Raw genomic sequence first — 19,382 nt, 5'->3', positions numbered from 1 at the left:
TGACTGGCTCATCCGGGCACACTGACGAGATCTGTTGCGTACAGACAGGGACCTAGTGCTCCGGCACCTAGATCGGTTGGGACCACAGGTCAGCTGAGAAAAGAGCAAGCTCTCCCCTGTGCAGAGCATCCTCTTTCTCGGTATGGAACTCGACTCCATCCCTATGACAGCGTGACTGACTCAGAGCGCGGTCAGTCAGTGTTGAACTTCCTGAAGCACTTCAGGCAGTCAGCGGTCCCCCTGAAACAATTCAGAGGCTCCTGGCAGATGGCATCCTTGGTGGGGGTGGTCACCCTCGGGTTGATGCACATGTGACCGCCCCAACACTGGCTACAGAGTCGGGTCAGGGAACAGATTGCCTAGAACTCTGGCCCGTTGTTTCTCACGTTATCCTGAGACCCCGGCCCGGCTACGTGCCCAAAGTTCCCACCACTACCCCGAGAGACCAGGCGGTGAACCTGCAGGCGCTCCCCACCGGGGAGGAAGACCCAACCCCATCCGCGTTGTGTCCAGTACGTGCACTGCGCCTCTACTTGGACCGCACGCAGAGCTTCAGAAGCTCTGAGCAGCTCTTGTCTGTTCTGGAGGTCAGCAGAAGGAGAGGGCTGTCTCCAAACAGAGGTGATGCACTGGATCGTGGATGCCGTCGCTACAGCATACCGATCTCAAGATCGCCCCTGCCCATTAGGAATGAGGCACACTCCTCATGGGCATTGGCTCAGGGCGCCTCTCTGGCAGACATCTGCAGAGCTGCGGGTTGGGCTACGCCCAACACCTTCGCGAGGTTCTAATACCTACGCGTGGAACCGGTGTCAGCCCGCATCCTGCAGGGCAACGTGTAGGACAGGCAGCCGGTAGGGCGTATGACTGCGAAAGCTCTTCCCCCTTCCTCTAGGGGGATCAGCGGCAATTACGCCTCCATTCTTTCCCCACTGGGTAAAGAACAGGCATTCCATCCATCACTAAGCACCCCCTGGAGGCAGGCTGGGCAGAGCAGCCCTGCCTCCTTAGGCCGGGGAACAGTTGCGTTATCTACCACATAGCTCTAACCGGACCTAGTGCTCCAGACATGGTAACCCCCCCCCCCGCGTGGGCGGTTCCGTCTGATGTATCCTCATGAATGGTTCCCACCTCGGCAACCCATGACCTCCCTAGGTGGACCTCCACCTTGCGGTTAACTCGTTCAGTTCGCACGTTTTCCCATGAGTTCTCCCCTGATGGTGAGACCATGTGGTGTCTGCACTAATTCCTCCCTATGGTAGGATAGTGCTCTCTATAGCGTCTTTCCCCCAGGGGGAATAATGCTTACCCAGTGGCCCTTACGGTGCCGGGCGCGACACAACGTCGAGAGACCGACAGAAAGGGAACGTCTTGGTTACGGATGTAACCTCAGTTCCCTGATGGAGGGAACGAGACGTTGTGTCCTTCTTGCCACAACGCTGGCTGCCCGCTGCAGCGGTCGAGGGATGCTCAGGCTCCTCTGACCAAAAGGTGAATGAATGCAGCACGCTGTCTCCCTTTTATACCCGGATATCCGGGGGCGGAGTCCGGCATGCAAATTTCATTCGCCAATTTCATTGGCCTTTTCTAAACTAGTCAGAAGTTGATAGGTTCTCAAGAGCGAACCCCATCTGTCGGCTCAACACAATGTCTCGTTCCCTCCATCAGGAAACTGAGGTTACATCCGTAACCAAGACGTTTCTCCTTGGCTGAATTACAGGTGGAAATCTGGCTGAGCTAAACTTCACAAGTTCAAAGCTATTTGAGGAACAAATGTTTGAGGTTTGGGGTGGCTTTTTTTAAGCAAAACCATAAAATGGGCTGTAGGCTTGTGTGTGTAGCAAGGCTGTAATTCACATCTAAATTCTGTCATCATTTATTCACCCTCAGGTTGTTCCAAACCTGTATACATTACTTTGTTATGCTAAACACAAAGGAAGATATTTGGAAGAATGTCAGTAACCAAACAGATCTCACCCCCAATTACTGTAGGGAAAATAAATACTGTGGGAGTCAATGGGGAATGAGATCTGTTTGATCACCTGACATTCTTCCAAATATATTCCTTTACATTTATAAAGGCTTGGAACAACCTGAGGGTGAGTAAATGATGACAGAATTTTCATTTTCAGGTGAACTATCCTTTGAAGTTATGCATCAAATAAAAGTAAAATGTCCTTTTTTGGTTAAGGTTTCTCAGTAGATATGAATTACAGCCCTGCTACACATACAAGCCTACGGCCCATTTTATGGTTTCGCTTTAAAAAATAAAAACAGAACTAGCCGCCCCAACCCTCAAACATTTGTTCCTCAAATAGCTTTGAACTTGTGAACTATCCCTTTAAACTGATAAACAAATGTTTCACTATTTTCTAGTGACAGATACCAGATTATATATTTTTAGATCATATCTTTAGTTACATGAACATTTACATTTATGTAAATATATAAGCATTACAGCGCATTAAATCTGTACATTTTCAGCAGATTGTCTTGTTTTATTATATGATGATATATTAATCTTTATTTGAGTATTAGATCAAATATCTTTTTGGGTACCAGATCTTGCTTACTGTATGCTCTACAGTAACGTTATCTCTCTTATTACATGGCTTACCAAGTAAATAAACAATGGACATGTAATATTGATTTGAGTTAAATAAAGACACATAACAGTGGTTTAATTCACATTTGAATTGTACACTTTTTAGAGTGTATGATATTGATTTATTTGAATTTGTAGAGTCATTTGCAAGTCATTTATCTCTTAATAATATGTTCTAACTCTGGACAAGAGGACATGAACTGTGGTTCATTGAGACTATCAGACTCCATACTACATTTTCCCTGCTTAAAAGGTCCACAGTCCAACTTCTAGGTAACAGTATATTGATCAGTAACACACATGCACAAAGACACACAATTAATGATAATATTAAACACAACACAGAGCAGATAACAGATACTCATTCACTCTTATCTGTCTGTTCTGCGCTCATGCATCACTTGTTACGAGGGTTAGAACACATTCTTAGGTTTTTTATTTAAAGGAATAGTTCACCCAAAAATGATAACACAATCTCAGAGGAATTCGTAAGTAATTCATGAGGAGTTTTTTTTAGAATAAATTTGTACAATCTTATTCGTACATTTGAAGGAGAGGTAACACACAGAGTTTCTGCCAATCTCATGTTAATCTTAAGTATCTGTAGAGTAGTACTGCATACTTCATACCTCCGAAGAGTCTTTAAGTTTATCACATTTATAAAAGACAGATACAGCTGTACAACTTTTTCCGAAAACAGTCGAGCTCTTGGAGGCGTGCAGTGGGCGGAACTAAAGCACGAGCACACAAAACATTATCGCATTATCCCTGCATAACTGTTTTTCACTATGAATTTGTGTTGTTTAAATTATGCACGTATGTGCCGACATTTTCACTTACCGCGTACAGTTCATGACCGGCATTTTTTAGCATTGGGACCGCTTTATCTATCAGTTTCAAACGATCTTCAAATCCAGAATTACATCCACCGTTTATATAATATTCATCATCAAAATACTGTGAAGAAACGTGCTCAAAAGCACCACAAATATACCAGTAGTCCATACAAAATCTGTGCAATATTCCATGTTATCGAAAGCCATACGCATACAAAACAGATTGCAAATGAATTTGTCATCTCTGACTTAAATGTAAATTAATTTTAATAACATTTATTTATTGTATTAAGTTTAGTTTATAGTTTTATAGTGAGTATATTGTGAAAAGTTAACTTCCAATGTAACTATTTCTTTCATGTCATTCCTATAATATGACCTCTTCATACCTTTGTCTGTGCAATAAACAATAACTCAGGGGGTGAGAAAGAGGATCTTAACAAACGGTCATTTAAGTCATAGTTCAGTTATCGTCTACAATGAACTGAAGGATCTGGCTTAGTTGTAAATGCTTGATTCCAAATTAAGGTTCATTGGTTCATATCACGGATATGATACAGGACAAACAAGATTACAACAACATTTTACAAACACGTGTACATGCATTACCTAGTGACTTTGAGCAAAAGCAGAAAGGATGGATAAAGATCTATGCAGATGGGAAGAACGGGGTGGGGTTTGGAGAGAGAGAGAGTGGATTTAATCCACTGAGACCTCCATTTACTTTTCACTCTCCTAATGTAATTGAATCTTGATGAAGCAGTATTCTGAAATGGCTCGCTTAGAATTCAAAGTTCTGTGCTGAATATGAAGAAAATGTGAGTGGTTCTTCTTGTCTGCTTAAAAGTCTTTGCCATAACGCTAATGCGCTGTGAATGGTTGCCAGGGTGTTGCTTTAGGGTTGCTAAAGTGAGTGTTTTGGAATGTTGCTAAGTGGTTGCTAGGTGATCCCTTACTAAAGACCACTCTTAAATCTGGTCTGATTCAGGCCCCTGGATATAACTCATATCGCTAAAATAACCATCTTAAGGTTTCATTTGTACAAATAAAAAAATAAATGCATAGTGTTGGTTTTGTTCAAACTTTTGGGAAGTACCGCAAATAATGTTACTATCATTCTGATTTCTGATAAGCATCTAACAAATAAAATAAAATCAATTACCCAGAACACATATTTGTCTCTTTACCAAAACTGCTTTTTTATTTCATGCGCTTCTTTTTGGAACCATAATGCAATTTTGGCTTCTTATTTTCTCTGGAGACACATAAAGACGACCCGTCAGTCTCTCAGGGTTCTGAGGTATGAAGGGGAAATAAATCAAGTCCGGTTATCTCCTCAACTCAAGCTCAACTCATTAAGGGAGTTCCAGAATGTTCTGTATTCATATGATCACATAAGATAGCTGATTGATTGATGTGAATGAGACAAACATGTCCCCTCTGATTCTTTGGATAGAAAAACATAATTTGCTCTTTAGAACAAATAATAATCTTGGATAATTTATTTTTTATTTCAATTATTTGTCCAAATGCTGTGGCAGAGGTCACCCATCATTGTCTAGATTCACCCTCATTTGCATTTCATTAAACATTCAGTCATTGTCATTGTCATTTGCATTCACTCTCAAATTATACATTTTTTATTCGATTCAATTTAATTTGATTTCTATAGAGCTTTTCACAGTTTTGCATTATTGCAAAGCAGCTTAACAGTACATATTAGTACAGGGACACATAAGGAAAAACAGTATAGACAAAAGAAATCATGATCTATACCCCTGAGCTCCACTTAACTTCTCTGCCTTTGGTATGGTGTCATTATGTTGCCCATCGAGTTACTTCAATAAAGTCACTCTCTGGTCTTTAGCGTATTCAGTGGAATTGAATAAAATTAAATAGAGCGCTCACTTCATATTGGTCTTCTGTCAAAAGAATGTTGGCTTGAGCTGAATGACTTGACTGCCAAGCCAAAAGCCCCTTATCTGAATTGCATGAGACATCCCATTACGTTCAACCTGGTAAAATACCAACAGTGATGGCAATTATATTAACTCTACACAGTGCCAGTCAAAATGACAAACTTAACAATCCACATATAGTATGACAGGGTGCCAGTCACAAGTCGCTAAACTCCAGAATCTCAAGCGAAATAATTGCAGGTGCATAATTGTTATGCAATGATAATATCCTGCATTCTGTATTAGTGTAATGAGTTTTCTGCATCAACGTCTGCCCACCATCTGCTGCCCCAGGCATGAGCCAATCAGCAGCAAGGTAAAACTAGCACCTCCATCTCTCTGGGCGATTATCTGAACGGTTCAGACAACACGGAGCCCCAAACACATGTGTATGCTGCCATATAAAGCTTTGGAAACCAAATATACCAACTGATGACTTAATAGATTATTAACAGTACATATAGGATTTTTTAAAAATCATTACAATTCGCAAATGCTTTTATTCAACACTATAAAAAAATGATGGGTTATTTTAAACCCAGCGTTGGGTCAAAAATGGACAAACCCAACTGTTGGGTTATAAATTATCCTATGCTGGGTTGTTTTAACCCATTGTTGGGTCAAGTGTAAACATTTTCTGGGTTAATTAAACTTAACAGCTGGGTTTGTCCATTTTTGACCCAACACGGGGATGAAAATAACCCGACAATTTTTAGAGTGAAAGCAACTTACAGTGCAGTCAGTATGCATGCTCCCTGGGATTCAAACCAATGACCTTTGTTTTGCCAACACAAAAAGTCAAACCTGTATAGTTTTCATCTGTAGAACTCAAAGAATATATTTTTAAGAATGTTGATAACCAAACAACATTGGCCACTATTGCTTCCATTGTATGGACACAAAACCACTGAGGCATTTCTCAAAATATCTTCCTTTGTGTTCCACAGAAGAAAGAGCCATATACAGGTTTTTAATTACACGATGGTGAATAAATGATGACAGATTTTTTATTTTTGAATGAACTATCTCTTTAAGAGTTAGAGTTTGGCTTCCCTTTTAAATTCTAATTTGTTTAAAATGAGTATGAATAATTGTATAGTTCTTGCCTTAGCACACACCATTAATTATGAATGAGACCAACAAATGAGTAGCTCATAAAATTATAGAAAATGAACAAAATGCTGATATCAATCCATATTTTTAGGAACAGTTATTGCAAATGAGACTTTTGGCCTTTATGAAGGTCAGACAGAAAAGGGAATCATGGGAAAAGAGAAATGGGAGATAAAACAACCCAAAGAAGGAGAATTCTTCACGGTTGTGCGTTTTAAAAGAAAAAATATTTGGTGGAAGCTGACATTGTATAGTCACATTACTGTCTGATTTACAGTTTCCCAGGGGGCAGAGAGAATGATGTGCAGTCTGAATGTACTGAGGTCCATGAGCCAGAGATTTCCTTTGATTTAGTCAGACACAACACAAGTCTCTGGCATTGTGCGACACAAAACAGAGTGTTGTTTATGTATGAGGACCCTCTTTTGCATATCAACTGTGCATGAAGCGTGAGGTTGAAAAAGAACCAGCATTTCTTTATCATCAATAGCGAGTTTCAATGATCATCTATAATCAAATAGGGATTTTCTACTTAATTTATGCAAACAACATTTTTTTTATGTTTGAGTTTTGCATGTGTTTGAATGATTTGGCCTTTGTAGTCTTTTATATTTATTACATTTACAAACTGAAACTACATTTTTACTACTTTCTGAAGTGCAAGAGCTGCTTTCCCATGCGCAAGGATGGTTTCCAGGGTGCCGCTCTATGGGTTCTATGGGAATTCTGCAAGGTTTCAGGTCTTTACCGTGGCTAAAGATAGAGGATCATTAGCTAGGCTAATACATGATCATTATAAAGATATCTTCACTTCTTTATCTTTGTTGTCAGGGAGCAACAGTAGAATATAATTGTAGTTGTGCTTTTCAGTGGATCGAATAGTTTCTTTCATTACAACTGTATACCTTTCATGCCCCTTATTATGTGCTACAGTAAGTAAAGGATAGTGCACGTCAGCCGATCATTATCGCTAAATGAACTCCAGTAGGGCAATCACGACTCAGATGTGAAGCGGGGGTTTATTTTGTGATAATGACATGGCTATTTAACAAATAAATAAATATACATTTACATTAAATATTCATGTCGATTCAACTATTTTATTAGTTTACTTGTCGAGGTTGTGAAGTGATTTGAGAGACAGAATACAAATCAGAATCCAGCAAGCTGCATAATGATTACAAAACAGTCATTAGACAGTATTTAAACAAGTGGATGATGGGAATGATAATTGCACATAAAACAATGATACAATAGTTTTTATGTTTACTATTGCTTTGTCCTGATAGACGTTAAAAGAGCCATTAGTTTATGGTAGTCAGTCCCACTTATGCTGGGAGCCAGCTGAAACCTCCAACATGTCATAAGCTTTAAAACCAGGAAGCTTGTTCTCATCAAAATGAATTTGGGTCATGAGTTAAATACTTTGAATTCTCAACTCTTCAAGGTCTTTGAGCTGTGATAGCAGACCACTTTAAATTTGCCTTTTATACTGTACATGTATTGTGGCTATTCCATTCCAGGGTCTGTACTGTTCCAACAAAAGCCCAAAGTCACCCAACGACAATGTGAAAGACTGTGAAAGACGCATAAAAGCTGTGATTAAAATCTGTGTTATTCCGTCAAATATTCACCTCTTTTTGAACATGTAAAACACATAGTAACATAAAAAGTGAACATAAACTTTTTTTTAAATAAAAATACATACAAATCATATTTTGAATTAAAAAAAAAAAATGTAACAAAAAAAAAAAGATTTTTTAAAGATAAAAATAATATTTTTATTTGAAATTTGGGAGAAATAGTTCACAGAGTCAGAAGTGGTAATTTTACCTAAGTAAATAGTAAATGTAGAAAAGCTGTGAATAAAAAAATCCAATTAAAATGATAAATGAAATACAAATAATTTTTTGAAAAACTGTATAATATTGTTTTATTTCTACTACTTCATTGCCCGGTTTAACAGACAAGGCTTAAGAGTCTCAGACTAAAATGAACGTTTGAGCTGTCTTAACTGAAAATAAATAGCAAAATATGACAGGGCCCTTATTTTGTTTTAAGATGCACACCAGTAATGTTTTTATCTAAGGCATTTCAATAAAAGCGAATATCTTGACATAGTCCTGTCTTAAGCTTAGCCTTGTCTATGAAACTGGACCCATTAGGCTTATTAAGTATTGCTTTAAATTATAAACATGTTATAGTACTGGTGGATTATAAACAACGTGTGTTATGTGTGAATGTGCACGTGTGTACGTTTACATGTGTTGGTGTTTGTGCTTGAAGAGGTAGGTGCAAAAGTGGCAAATGACTTCTTGAGCTTTTCAGTTGGGTTGTATTGATTCTGATTCTGTCAGAAGAAGTCTGATTAACGGAAAAGTACCTATGTACCTACAATCTGCCTCTCACATATATACAGTAGCTCTACTTCTGGACCAAATGTGACATTGTAATTCCCTGTGCGAAGAGTTGTACTTGCAGTTGAGAGATTGATTTGACAGATTCAAAGATAGTAGAGATGAGGAACCCCCATTTCAGCTTTAAAATATTTGGGGTTTATTTGCTGTTTACCCAAGGATTCATTCAAAATACCACAGACAACATGAAATGTTGTGTCCAGGGCTTTCACAGTAGCTATTGCTGATATCTTATATTTGACATGAACCTAAAATACTATCTTTTTAGAACAACGTGGGAAAGGGTTTGATGTTAAATATAGACTCTCTTCCAAAACCTAGTATTACCTTGCCGTCTATATGTTTACAAAGGCAGCAGCTAGTGTTCTGTGGTGATGAAACCTCATAAGACAGATTTGTAATGTTCTACAGGCAGCAACACAAGTAGTGCTACAAGCAGAAAGTTTAAAGGAGATCAGAGTTTATTTTTTATCGATACATTTTTTGTACTAGTTTAAAGAAAGACAGGTTTATAACTTGCTCACAACCTCTGACTAATTATTTTATTTGAATCGAATGCAATGTATTATTGTAACTACTTTGTAATCTAAAAAAAAAAACATCCTTCAGCAACAATTTCCCCCAAACAGCCAAAGCACATTAAAACAGGAACCATTTTTTGACCATTTTTTTATTCTGACAGTGTTACTTATAAGGGAACAAAATGTAATAATCTACAACCCCACCCACACATATGCATTCACTAAGGGGCTGTGTCCACCGAGGCGTTTCTGCCGGCGTCCGGAGTGTTTTTTCAATTAATTCCTATGGAAATGCCGCGTTTTTTAAAAACTACAGCAGCTGGCGGTTTTTTTCCGCACTGCAGCGGCCGTTTTCAGCTGAGCTCCTGGCGATTTCAGCCCTTAAAATTGTCATGATGTCAGCGCTCCCTCGAGGACCACATTCAGGATTTTTTGGACATTGCTCATTTTTCACATCTCCCGGATTTTGCATTTATTGATTTTTTTGTTATGGATTAAATCAACCACTGAAAGACAAATTCACCCCTGATGATCCTCAAAGGTCGCAAGCGATATTTTTGGATTACACCTTGTTGACGGTCAGGTCCCCATTTACTGTGGGTGAGACAGATGAGGTAGCTTCCCCTAAACATTTTTTGGGGGATGGGGTAGTAGGCCTCAGGCCAGTCCAGAGCCCGCTTGCACGATGGCCGCCAGTCCAGAGCCCGCTCCCTAGATGGCCGCCAGCTCAGAGGTCCCGGAGGTGTCCGCTACTGAGGTTCTGCCCTTGGAGTCTACTCTGCCAGTGGAGGTTTCTGCCTTGCTGTGTGTCTGGGCTGTGCACTGTTCACCTGCACCAGAGGCTGTTTCTGAACCCACGGAGTCCCCTGCCTCGTCCAAGATGGCCGCATCTGAGTCCCCTGCCTTGTCCAAGATAGCCGCCACTGGCCTTCGAGCCCTTTCTGCGCCTCCCTGGCCCTGTCATGATTCACTCTGTGTTTAGTCTTTTGTAGTTCTTTTGTTCATTGGTTCTTGTTAATTGCTTCTCCCAGGTGTTTCTTGTTACCTTATTAGTTCTCAATGTATTTAAACCCCAGTGTGTTCTTTGTCTCTTATGAGTTGTTGAATATTTAGTCTTGTTCCCTGTGTTTGCTTTGGATTATTTTAGCTCCTTGGTTTTTTGTTCTTTTATTACTTTGTACTTTGTCTTTTTTGTTAAATTAATCTTTACTGCACGTGGATCCGCTGCCTCGCCCGCTCTTTGTTAAAAAAATACACACCCATTTGTGATGCATCTGGAAACATTTATTATCAAAAATGTCCCTCAACAAGATTTTGTCCCTCAACAAGGTATGTCGGCTTTGAGAGACTGCCTTTTACAGGGCTGCAGTGCTGGAAAAATGACAACTTTTTTTTGTATATTGTTTCTGAATATAAAATAAAATGAGATGTGGAATGCAGTTTTTTAGGTTTTGAGGCAAGACACAAAATTCAAACACGATGAAAATGCAATTTGGTTTAAACGTTTGCATAATACAATATAGTATATGTTAATTATTATGCATATTTATATTCCATGTAATTTACCCTATATAGATGCCAAAACATTTAAACCACGCTGTAAAACACTTCAATTTTCATGTGCCATAACAATTCTGATCACCAAAGTGTTTTATTAATGTTGAGCTGAAGATATTTTAAAAATAGAAAACATACCATTCAGTCAAGGTCTGTCCCTTAACCAGACTCTGCCACACACGCACACACATCCACACACATGCACACAATGCAAAGACATTTGACTTCAATCACATAAATATTCCTTCCCATTGTGTTCTGATCTGACATGACTGAACCTCAGCTCCCCCTGACAAACAGTCTATCACACATTTACAAAACCTCCCTCTGAAACACACATCCCCTTTTGTCCCCATTCACAGACACATACATATGTTGGGTTTCCATGTTTTAAGGGGACTTTCCGTAGACGTAATGATTTTCATGCTCTACAAACTGTATATTTTATCCTTTAACCCTAACCTCACGCCTAAGTCTAACCAACCAATAAAGGAAACGTCTGGATTTTATAGCTCTACAAGGTCAAAATGACTGGTGTTATTATCTTTGTGGGGACATTTGGTTCCCACACTGTAGGGTTTACCAGGGCACAATGAAACACACTCTCATTCTCACACTCTTCCTCTCACTTTGTCTGACATGTGCAGAAGAGCGGATTAAATAAAAGCTTGTAATAATGGCTCTATGATGAAATAACTATCTTCAGGAATCCTAATAACAAATGTGGAAATTGCACTATAGAAAAGGATACCCACTTTTTCAAAAATATCTGTGATGATGTTATAGTCAAAATAATTAATATTATGTCCTAATAATTATTGCTACAGTATATATTTTGAGAAGTTTCTACAGTCTTTCAAGTTTTTGACCTATCAGATCTGTAAAGATGATGACATTGTGAATTGAGGTTAAGCCTCATCTCCAACATGGCCTTTGTCTAAATTTAAAAAGTCAACAAAGTGTACATTTTTTTTAGAGATGTGTTTATACGTTTAGTGGTTTAAAAGACTTGTTGACAAATGTGGCAGGCTTCAGGGTGACATACAATAGTTCATAAATTGCTCACCTTCTAAACGACAAGCTGTCAAGGGGAAATGATGCAATGTCCTTAACTAAACAGTCAAATTGCTAATATTATGACACAAATAATTCATTTTACACTGACGCACAACTATTCAGTCCTAAAACTGCACTGTTCGTTTTTGTACAATAAAGTGTAAATATTTAAAAATAACTCTTTCCTTTTCAAGCCACAAAATAATGATTGAATGTTGTTTTCTTTAAAAAAAATGTATATTAGAAGATTCTGATGCACCCCGTGGAGCTATTATTGGCCCATGACTGGGACATTGTTCTGTGACCAATGATGTCAACTAACCATTACAAACCCATTCAATTTAAACCAGTTAGATTTATTTAGGATTACCACTCATTGAACATGGAAGTGATTAGGGACTTGAAAAACACTCAACATCAACTTTTTTATTTTAAGTTAATGGTCAGGCTAGTTTCAGATGTTTGCTTTTTGTTTTTATTAAAACCAAGTTCTTTATCTTTTATAGGGCTAAATTCAAACAGTCTATTGTCTGCTTTTTATCTTTAAAGTAGACAATAGAGCAATTAAATTCCTTTTAAGTGAACTGTCAATGGAAAAACAATTTCAGTGGGAAATGTCAATTACAATTACATCGTGAAGCTGGTTAGTTTCGATTACACCTACATAGAAGATTAAACATTTGAACAAGTTGGGCCGTCCTAAGACTAATATAGATTGTTCCAGAAAACTCAGTGTGTGTTTAATGATAGTGTTCCCTCTAATGCGAGTGTGCCATAGGATCAATGAGTGTTGTATACATTTCCTTTTGATTAAATGTCAAGATTAATTGAGTCTAAATCAGGTTGAATACAGATCTTTGATGTCAAACAAGAATGAAGAGTATTATATGATGCAAATGTGCATGTTTACTAATATTGAGGTATGGCATGTTATTACACTTATTATAGCAAAGGGTAGATTTAGATTGTATTCTAAATTAAGATCTATCTATTAATGGATTTTAATTCAGTTCTTTAACTGAGATTTATTAAGTACAAGGGTGAATAGACTGAATAAGGAGTTGTGAATAAGGCAAGACTTTATGAAGCCAATCCTTATGTTATAAAGCCAGTGCTTTTCTTAGTATAAGTGATGAGCTCATAAAACCAACCGTTAAAGTCAACTATAAAATAAACAGACTGCGTTTTCACACAGTGAGTTTAAAGCGCACAGCTCACTGAATCATTTGATTGCTGTGTTACATAAAGGTTGGTTTATTTTTATCAAACAACATATACACATTTTTCCATGCTGATTTTATACAAATCAAATAATTGAGTGAAACTGCAACAAAATAAACCCTATCTTATTGGTCTACACTACAAATACAGCATCATGGTTTAACCCACAATGCAACATAAATGAATTGATTTGGTCTTTTATCCTCATAAATAATTGTCAGCTAATAAAATATTTGAAAACAGTTGTGGAATCTCCTTCCAAATAAAGGTCAGTTCCTTCTAAAGAAATAAGTCAAACTTGACCTTCATGTTCTGTTTTGCTCGTTTTACTCTAATAGCTCATATTTCATGGATACATTTTTGCCTGTGGTCTTACAAAACCCTATACCCCTGAATACTGTAAACACAAGACTTGCTACCATCTTATGATTCTGAAGACTGCACACTTTTTTGTGTGTTTATGTGTGTATCCATATTTTACTCCCAAGATTTCTTTATTTTCTAAGTTTCTTTTGTTTTTATGACATGAGCATATTTATGCAGAGGGTGTTGGTAAAATATTAAGAAATGTTGGATATATGCGCAATTGATAGCCTAATGAAATAATAAAGAGGATCACAGGGGACAGAGGGTTACAGTTTTAATAAAAATGTTTATATGCTGTGTTTTAATAAATAATTAGATTGTTTTCACTTGCTATACACGTAGCCAATGCCAACTCAGCACAAGAGTTACATTTCATATTCCGCTGCGTCCGTGCGCGCGCGTTTCATCCAGCGCTCAATATCTGTAAAGCACCTCCTTCCGTCGCCTTAAGTCTGCTTGATAACCTCACCTCCTCAAACCACCAGTTACTCTCTCACTGGAGAGAAAACACCGACGGTTCCAGCTATCACATCGGAGGATTTGCGCGAGCAGTAGACGGTAAGAGCGAGAAGAATGAGCTGTGCGTGATGCTTGAATTGGACAGATGATGTGTACTGAAACTTATGTAAGGATTCAGGGTTTGATGACAGCCTGTTTTTAAATGATACAATAAAAACGGAGTCTTTATCTCCGTGCAATTGCGATTTATTACCTTTGTTGTTGGGTTCAAAAATACCGAGAGAGGTCTGAAAATTGTTGAATACTTTTTCGTGGCATCTGATGTTGGAGATGCCAGTGTTTTTTTTTTTAGTTCAGATCGGATGGACGGTGCACTGATGATCGCGTCTATGTGATTGTTCTGATCATTCAACTTCATGACACGTGTATTTAAGCCAGGTTTGAGTATAGGAAACAACACTGGAAATGGCAAAAATGCAGAAGGGTTTGAGCTAATGTTAGCTTTGTATCACGAATTATAAACAAATGTCTTTGCACGCATGTGTTGGCACTCTTCATGTGCATGTTAACATCATATGTGAGTTTTCAATCTTATTCGGTGTGTATTTGATTATAGTTATTAGCATGTTATTAAGGCAGTGTTATACATATGAAAGATACCAATACAAATGAAAGATAAAATCTGATGAATCTCTCCAAAATAATCTATTAGATAATAATAGAATCATCATCATCCAAAAAAGCTTCACTTTTTTACTCTGGGCATATTTTAAATATCTTTCCGTATAAAAGGTCCTTTAATACAAAAACTTAAAATAATTATTATAAACAGACGAAAAAAGTCAGAAACAGGCAACTGTTATTGAAATAGAAAATTTCACACTCAACTCTGCCCATTATCACCAGCTAGAGACACAAAGACTAAAGCCTCCAGTCACATAAAAGAAGCATGAAGTTATAAACAAGCGGTGTGAAAAACAAGCCCACCCCTGGTGCAAAAACAGCAACGGGGCTAATGTGAGATATATTTTTTCCCTCATTAGTTTAAGACCGAATCAGATCAATAAACGCTGGCAAGGATGACACTGAACAATTTATCTTGTAAGATTATTGCTACAAATGTAATTTTTTGCTATAGATGACATATTAGTTTTGAAGGTAGACATTTACACAGGACATAATGGCTCACATAACAGGTGCCAACATTTGTCTTCTCACAGCATGTGGTACACGTCTGTGAAACATGATTTTAAAGCCTGAAATAGTCACAACTCATCTTAACATTTCTTTATTAAACGTGCCTATGTTCACTATTGAAACCTCTGTGATTTAATTTCTAATCTAATCCCTCTCTCAACCTATAATAAATCATATTAAATACAGTTTACATACTGGTACTATTTTTTTCCTGAGATCTGAAAGGATTTAAGACAAGGGCTTGACAAATGACACAATTCAAATCAACTAGAAGATACCTATTTGATGCATGGCATTGGAGAGATGTTTGTGGGTTTTAGGAGTATCAATATCCTTGCGATGTGTGCAGACATGCATAAAATAATAGTAAAAACAGCACTATAAGAGGAAATGGTTGATAAAGTGCAGGTGGTATCCATGACCCTCCTTTCATCTTTTGTGTATTCAGCTGATGGTTGCCTCTCTGAAGCTGATCTAAAACTGGTTTGTTATGTTTCTCTCTCTCTCTCTCTCTCTCTCTCTCTCTCTCTCTCTCTCTCTCTCTCTCTCTCATGATGATGAAATGTAAAGATTTGGGAAAAACAGGAGATTTGTATGCAACCTTTAAGTTTCCTTAATAAATCTAACCTATTTAAGATGACCTATTAACAAGCTTCTCGATGTGAAATTTATTTGTGGTAAATATTTTCTTTACGAGCTTAATATGCAGGAATATAAGTCATTTATTCAAAAATGTAAACACTGTGGTGCTATTCAAAATATCTCTGTTTTAGAGAAAGCACATAATTTAAGGGACATGAACAGGGGTGCATTTCCCAAAAGCATCGTTAGCTAACTATGGTCGCCAGTTCCGTCGTGACTCGTACCTGCATAGTTAAATGATTCAAGTGTTTCCCGAGACCATCGTTTCAATGAACAATCGCAAACAGCATTGCAAAGTTACGTGGCTGGAACTACAGCCATTGAGCTGTGAAGAAGCATAGTTCCTTATTATTATGACATGTTGACTTCCATACATCGTGCTTTTGAGCAAAACAAGCAAGCAACATGGAGTGCATTCTATATCAATCATTCTAAATATGTAGAAATGACATTTTATGTCTTTTAGTTTGACAAAGGAATTTAAGTGCTGTTTTTGAAAAGTGCACATGTGAGCAGGCCTATGGGCTCTAGGTCCCTGGGGGATCCCACGGGCGGAGTGACGTAGTAGGAAACTTGCGAATGAATGAAACATTTTAAAATAAAACAACAGAGAACAAAAATAGGATAACAAAAATAGTCTTTAAATGCAACGTATGGTATTACAGCAATAATTTGACATTCTTTTGATCTGAACATATTTATTAGTAGACATTATTACTCCACCAGCTGTGTGATGTCATCAACTGTACTGTTGAACCAACTTGGTTCAAGCGATTCATCTCTGACAGAGTTCCTACGAAGTCATAACTACAAAGTTTATTTCCCCAAACAATTCAGTATGGTTGTCAAGCAGTGAGTTGCGTCGTTGTTCGGGAAACGCACCCCAGCACAACATTTGCAAAACCATGTTGTGAGTTTAAAGGGGTCATATGGCGCGAATACATGTTTTTCTGTGTCTTTGGTGTGTTGTAAGTTGCCCATGCATGTATTGGACACATAAAAATTGCAAAAATGAAAGTGTCGGAACTAAAGATGCATTCTATCTAAAAGCGAATGGTCACCCAGACCTGCCTGAAACGCCTCGTGTAACCACACCCCCACAAATCCATGTAAGTTCGTGGTATGATTTGACTAAGAGCACCCAAATGTATACGCAAGTAAGATGGCGTACCTGTCAGTACAATTGCTTTGGAACCTGATGTACCAAATATGGTAAGAGGCATTACATTTCTGTCACATGCTTGCAGTATTCGACTGGTTAACTGGCCAATCATAGCACACCTCGCTTTTCAGAACGATGTGCTTTGTAAAAAATCTGCGCGTTTCAGAGAGGCGGGGCAAAGAGGAGATACAAACATGAACGGTATGTGGAAAATACAGCGGCTTTGAACCTTAAATTGTGTATACACATTGCATTACATGTAAAACAAACAATAATATTTGTTTTAGCCGTGTCATATGACCCCTTTAAGGCGGGATCATATTTTTTTTACCCATTAAAGGCAGGGGAGGCGTTTGGGAAACCTGTTTGAATACAATCATTCACCGCTATGTTTAATGGTGCAAATATTACACACTTCAGCTTTAAAACTCATCCTGTTTTTTTTCAATTACATTCACAGCGTGATCAGAAGACTTTTGATGCATTTAAAAGCAGGGCATGATTTCCCATTTTGATAATAAAACCATTAATGAATTTCTGTATGCACTCCACGCCATTTCACGTCACTGTTCATTAACTTGAATAAAACATGCATGTTCATGGGATGTTTTCATTTCACTGGATCACTGTAGGATGCGCCAAATCTGAGAACTATCAAAGCAAAAGCTCATCTTGGAACCCCCTGCTATGACAGTGTGTGCTTGCCTGTGGCGAGTTCTGTCATAAATATAGGCACTCGCTGTGTAATGCATGCTAATGAGCTAGTTTGTGAAGCTCAATTAGTCACATTGAGTAATTCCAAAATCTGCACGTTGTGGTGTGTTTAGCATGCAGTAATGCATTGTTTTGCTAAGCTAAAAGCTGTTTCGAAAGTTGGCATACATGGCTACATAAGTAACATCCTAACCTTATAGAACCTCATCAGTTGCAGATAAAAAAATAAAAAATAAAAAAAACAATGAAAAAAACAGTAATTTGTTAGTTTTACAGAATTTTTATTATTATTTTTTTAAATACGGTAAAAATGTCAAAATTAAATGTCAAATTACAGACAAAAAGTAAAATGATGGTAATAGATTGCAAATTTACATGCTGGGTGCAAAAAAACCCATGAAAAATATTACCATTTTTTTACAGGTTTTTTAAAGTCTAGGCAGGCAGATTGTGTTTGATGTTAATATGTTGCTAAGCTAATAGCACAAAAAGCACAGATACAAGAAAAACATTGGGTACATTAATTCATTAATTCTTCTCAGTACTGAATGAAATAAATAACAAGCATTTTTTGTGGGGCTGATAAATCGCAATTAATCGCATACAGAATAAAAAATGTGTTTACAAAATATATGTGTACTGTGCATATTAATTTTGTGTTTATAAAAACATACACATATACATACTGTACATGTATACACATTTAGGAAATATATAAGTATTTTTTATATTTTACATTTTCCTTAAATATATGCATGTGTGTGTATGTTTTCATAAACTGAGTGTCTATTTACACGGAGTACAAATAGCCCGTCTTGTTGGCAGAGAATATTTGCACTAACTCCACCCACCAACATGTGATTGGAATAGAGAAAGTGTAAGAACGACGCCATTTTAAACAGTGACTGCAGTGGTGTAAGGTGTAAAGTCTGTATAGCTTTGGCACTGGAGACTAGGGTTCTTATCCTCCGCTCGCTGAAAACGCTATTTTACCCTTTTCTATCACATTACAGATCATAAAGGCATTTGTTATCAATAAAATTGATTTAGGACTTAAAATTCATTTTATTCATAAAGTTTTAGGATAAGGTTAGGGGTTGGTGTAGGGCTTTAATATCTCAATAAGTTGCCATCATTTTTATAAATGTAATGATTTACACTCATTTGTTATTGCATAATGTTTCATGCACAACAATACTGAGGTACAAATAGTAACGTTATCGGCAACTATTTATAAGTACCAATAGCATGTAACTATATCTATAAATACAGCTATTTTCGGTTAGTGTAAATAGCATATTGCAAGAATGTAAATAGCTATTGCTATTTACACTTAGTGCAAACAGCAGCTGCCTATTATAAATACAAAATTAATATGCACAATACACAGATATACTATATTATGTAAACACAAACATAATTCAATTGTCTCCACTTTTGGATCCTATGATACCTTAAAATGCTTACAGGCAGCCCTACTTTTTTGTGCATGCTTTCCCCCCCCCTCTCTCTCTCTCTCTCTCTCTCTCTCTTTCCTCCCTTCTCTCTCTCTCTCTCT

At 37.5% G+C, this 19,382-nt stretch overlaps 1 protein-coding gene across 1 annotated transcript in view; it reads left to right on the top strand.

Moving 5' to 3' along the window:
- Positions 1–14,065: 14,065 nt before the first annotated feature.
- Positions 14,066–19,382, top strand: part of npy8br (neuropeptide Y receptor Y8b) — a 15,074-nt gene continuing 9,757 nt past the window's right edge. The window contains exon 1 of the mRNA XM_057356134.1: positions 14,066–14,208. The gene's annotated coding sequence lies outside the window, so the exon portion shown is untranslated. The remainder of the gene's footprint in view (positions 14,209–19,382) is intronic.

The sequence above is a fragment of the Triplophysa rosa genome, linkage group LG17 (genome assembly GCF_024868665.1).
Source record: "Triplophysa rosa linkage group LG17, Trosa_1v2, whole genome shotgun sequence".
NCBI lineage: Eukaryota > Metazoa > Chordata > Actinopteri > Cypriniformes > Nemacheilidae > Triplophysa > Triplophysa rosa.
Note: the sequence above shows the minus strand (reverse complement) of the source record. Positions and strands in the feature narration are given on the sequence as shown.